Source organism: Schistocerca serialis, unplaced genomic scaffold (genome assembly GCF_023864345.2).
Source record: "Schistocerca serialis cubense isolate TAMUIC-IGC-003099 unplaced genomic scaffold, iqSchSeri2.2 HiC_scaffold_82, whole genome shotgun sequence".
NCBI classification, from domain to species: Eukaryota; Metazoa; Arthropoda; class Insecta; order Orthoptera; family Acrididae; genus Schistocerca; species Schistocerca serialis.
Window position 1 is genome coordinate 67,501 of NW_026048430.1, and position 5,000 is coordinate 72,500.

Below are 5,000 nucleotides of genomic sequence, written 5' to 3' on the forward strand. Positions count from 1 at the left end.
CCGCCTCGGGACGCACGAGCACGCACGAGGCGCGTCGCACGCCTTCAGCTCGCCCCACCGGCAGGACGTCCCACGATACATGCCAGTTAAACACCGACGGGCGGTGAACCAACAGCGTGGGACACAAATCCAACTACGAGCTTTTTAACCGCAACAACTTTAATATACGCTATTGGAGCTGGAATTACCGCGGCTGCTGGCACCAGACTTGCCCTCCAATAGATACTCGTTAAAGGATTTAAAGTGTACTCATTCCGATTACGGGGCCTCGGATGAGTCCCGTATCGTTATTTTTCGTCACTACCTCCCCGTGCCGGGAGTGGGTAATTTGCGCGCCTGCTGCCTTCCTTGGATGTGGTAGCCGTTTCTCAGGCTCCCTCTCCGGAATCGAACCCTGATTCCCCGTTACCCGTTACAACCATGGTAGGCGCAGAACCTACCATCGACAGTTGATAAGGCAGACATTTGAAAGATGCGTCGCCGGTACGAGGACCGTGCGATCAGCCCAAAGTTATTCAGAGTCACCAAGGCAAACGGACCGGACGAGCCGACCGATTGGTTTTGATCTAATAAAAGCGTCCCTTCCATCTCTGGTCGGGACTCTGTTTGCATGTATTAGCTCTAGAATTACCACAGTTATCCAAGTAACGTGGGTACGATCTAAGGAACCATAACTGATTTAATGAGCCATTCGCGGTTTCACCTTAATGCGGCTTGTACTGAGACATGCATGGCTTAATCTTTGAGACAAGCATATGACTACTGGCAGGATCAACCAGGGAGCTGCGTCAACTAGAGCTGAGCAGCCGGCCGCCCGGGAGTGTGTCCCGGGGGCCCGCGCGAACACGCAAGCGTCCGCTCAATTATTCTGCAAACAGGAGGAGGCTGAGCTCCCCTGCACAATACACCTCGAAACCCTCTCAGGTCCCGGCGGCGCGCAGCGCCGTCCTAAGTACTTGGTCGGGTTCGAGAGAGGCGCAATCGCCCGGAGTTTGGCGAGTAGACGCTTTAGGTGCGACCACCCGTGCTCCCAACTGAGCTTGCCGCTGCCGACAGAGGCCCGGGAGCGTGCTGTCGTGGCATTGCCGGCGGGAGACAACACGCGCCACCTACGGTGGCCGGCAGCTCCAACGCCAGCGCCACAGAAGGACAAAAGCCCCACTTGGGTGCCGAAGCGAACTCTCCCAGCACAGCGCACGCGCCAACACGTCCGCACAGCTGCGATACAATCCACCTGCGAGAACCGCAGAGGCGACCGAGCAGCAGACGGCGTCGCGGCGCCGAGCGCCGGGCGGCGGCGCATCCTCAGCGCACACAGTCCTCAATCGGACCAGCACACTGCAGATGTCCACCGCGCTTCGCACCGGGCCCGCGAGGACCTACTTTGGCCGCACGGCGCCGCGTGCAGGGTGCGCCGGCGCGCAGCTACGCCGCCTGCCGCCTCCGTCGGCCGGCGCGCCTGCCACTGGCCGCCCCCACCAGCCGGCTGTAGCGCGTGCGCCCACGCACCGCGCGGCCAGCACGCCGGGAGGCCCCCCCTCACCGGCCGGGGACGGTCCCACCCAGCCACCGCCGCGTATCGCTTCACACCCACATGCCATTCACGTTCGTGGGCATGGTGGGTATCGCTGAAACAACCGGTTGGTAGCTCAACCGATCGTCGCCATCACTGATTCACCTCTAGCGAGAACAACCGCACCACAACGGTTTACCAGTTCTTCATTTGCGTAACGTCACCAGCAAACGTAGACGTCCATCGCCATTTGCAAATTCAACGATTGTTGCATGCCTGTGTCAGGTGTCACGACACACTATGTCTGCCCACATACACGCAACAACATGTGCACGCTTCGCGAACACGTGGAAGGTGGCCCCCGTACGTATGCGATGTCCATTGCGCGAACGACTGTCAACCGGCCTCTGTCGCATGTCGCAGATGTGGAACGCAGTGCACCATGCTATCACGGTGTGTGAGAAGAGACGACTACGTCTGACAACACGCGCCACTACATCAACAGACGGCTCATGCCGATCGCCATCCACGGCATACCATACTGCAATCCAGCTCTTATAGGGAGACGACATGTAGCTGAGTGCACAATATTTGGACCGTATGGTTCGCCGTTGTTGGCGCAGTCGTGGTACGGTCACACATGTACCACGATGTATCATTCAGTACATGAGGACCAATGTGCAGTACAGTGTGTGATTTGGACGTACAACATCAGCGGACAGTTGACACAAGCCGTACCACAACGTAGGCTGTGCTTCGCCATGCGAATGCCAATGAACAACTGCGAAGGGCATTGAGCATGTACGTCCTGCTGCCATCCGCATTACAGTGTATAGCTGCAAGGTGTTTAACATGAAGCGATACTCTGGGGACCGGGCAGTGCGAGTAGCAAACTATATTGCGGGGGTTGCAGTTAGGCAACACTACACTAATTTAACGCGTCGTATGACAATTACAGAGCAGGTTAAGGCCCAACGTGTGTTGGGTTAAGGCCCAACGTGTGTTGGGTTAAGGCCCAACGTGTGTTGGGTTAAGGCCCAACGTGTGTTGGGTTAAGGCCCAACGTGTGTTGGGTTAAGGCCCAACGTGTGTTGGGTTAAGGCCCAACGTGTGTTGGGTTAAGGCCCAACGTGTGTTGGGTTAAGGCCCAACGTGTGTTGGGTTAAGGCCCAACGTGTGTTGGGTTAAGGCCCAACGTGTGTTGGGTTAAGGCCCAACGTGTGTTGGGTTAAGGCCCAACGTGTGTTGGGTTAAGGCCCAACGTGTGTTGGGTTAAGGCGCAACGTGTGTTGGGTTAAGGCGCAACGTGTGTTGGGTTAAGGCGCAACGTGTGTTGGGTTAAGGCGCAACGTGTGTTGGGTTAAGGCGCAACGTGTGTTGGGTTAAGGCGCAACGTGTGTTGGGTTAAGGCGCAACGTGTGTTGGGTTAAGGCGCAACGTGTGTTGGGTTAAGGCGCAACGTGTGTTGGGTTAAGGCGCAACGTGTGTTGGGTTAAGGCGCAACGTGTGTTGGGTTAAGGCGCAACATAGGTTAGGTTAAGGCGCAACATAGGTTAGGTTAAGGCGCAACATAGGTTAGGTTAAGGCGCAACATAGGTTAGGTTAAGGCGCAACATAGGTTAGGTTAAGGCGCAACATAGGTTAGGTTAAGGCGCAACATAGGTTAGGTTAAGGCGCAACATAGGTTAGGTTAAGGCGCAACATAGGTTAGGTTAAGGCGCAACATAGGTTAGGTTAAGGCGCAACATAGGTTAGGTTAAGGCGCAACATAGGTTAGGTTAAGGTACAATATAGGTTAGGTTAAGGTACAATATAGGGTAGGTTAAGGCGCAACATAGGTTAGGTTAAGGCGCAACATAGGTTAGGTTAAGGCGCAACATAGGTTAGGTTAAGGCGCAACATAGGTTAGGTTAAGGCGCAACATAGGTTAGGTTAAGGCACAACACGGGTTAGGTTAAGGCACAACACGGGTTAGGTTAAGGCACAACACGGGTTAGGTTAAGGCACAACACAGGTTAGGTTAAGGCACAACACGGGTTAGGTTAAGGCACAACACGGGTTAGGTTAAGGCAGAATACGGGTTAGGTTAAGGCACAATACGGGTTAGGTTAAGGCACAATACGGGTTAGGTTAAGGCACAATACGGGTTAGGTTAAGGCACAATACGGGTTAGGTTAAGGCACAATACGGGTTAGGTTAAGGCACAATACGGGTTAGGTTAAGGCACAATACGGGTTAGGTTAAGGCACAATACGGGTTAGGTTAAGGCACAATACGGGTTAGGTTAAGGCACAATACGGGTTAGGTTAAGGCACAATACGGGTTAGGTTAAGGCACAATATGGGTTAGGTTAAGGCACAATATGGGTTAGGTTAAGGCACAATATGGGTTAGGTTAAGGCACAATATGGGTTAGGTTAAGGTACACATTGTTGTAAGGAAAGGTGTTTTGGGGGGGGGGGCGGCAGTTTGTTGATTGTGATTATCGTAAGTAAATGACTGCGGCATCATCTGATTTGCCACGTCAGGGTGCACCTTTGGCTCATAACAGGCGGCGCTCTGATTCCATGCTTGTGGCAGACCTGTGTCTTTCATTCCTGCCATTGTTTGTGTGGTGTGACAGGAGGCAGTATTGTGATGTTGGGTGCACCCCTGTGTGGGACATGTGTGGGTGTTGGTGGCTTAGCTGAGCAATGGTGGTTGTCGGAAGGGTGGGATATTCTGTTTTCCGAGTGGACCTCCCGGTCTGGTTATGATAGTGTGGATTGTCTAATGTGGCAGAGAGGATGCACTGGGTGTTGTTCCATGCTGGTGCTTACATATCGTCTGCGTGCCTGTTACAGGCAGAGAGTAGTGCGTGATAAGAGTGTCTGGCTGACGTGTGATTGTGAGCAGAGTCTTTCAGCATGTATACGGACAGGTCTATACATTATCTGTATTCTGATGGCTCTATCTATTACTAATCAGCGCCGTGTATACGTTTAATCCGGTTCCAGTCGAAACTATTGTATCTCTGTACATTAGTGACACGGCGAGCCCGGTATGTAGTTACTCGTCTCGGCAGCTTCCACCGGTGTATGGCAAATGATTATAAGGAATCAGTCTAGTCGTCAATACCGATAGTCTGACGTCACATGTCTGGGGTGGGGGACGCTGCGCCCTTCCGGTGGGTCATGGCCTAGGAAGACTCTTCCCACGCAGGGGGGCTTGGACTGTCATTGACTCTTCCGAGTAACATACTTGCCGTACGTTTTTGCGACTGCGAGTGCAACGCTCACCGGTACCGACATGGATGGAGCGCCTCCTAGCTGCCGCTGAGCATCTGCATTCGTACAGAGAGCAACGCGATCGCGTCTGTAGCTCGTACGTGGTACAGCTCGCAGCTCATGTATATGGACAGCGGGAATGTCGCATATTGGACATAACTCTTCATGAAACGCACGTTATAGGGGTGGATTGCACATTGCGAGTGCGAGCAAAGTCCGCCG

At 53.8% G+C, this 5,000-nt stretch overlaps 1 non-coding gene across 1 annotated transcript in view; it reads right to left on the reverse strand.

Moving 5' to 3' along the window:
• The window catches only part of LOC126452184 (small subunit ribosomal RNA), a 1,910-nt gene extending 1,128 nt beyond the window's left edge, over positions 1-782 (reverse strand). The window contains exon 1 of the ribosomal RNA XR_007584526.1: positions 1-782. This exon is cut by the window's left edge and continues 1,128 nt beyond it. This is a non-coding gene — a ribosomal RNA (small subunit ribosomal RNA).
• Positions 783-5,000: the final 4,218 nt, after the last annotated feature.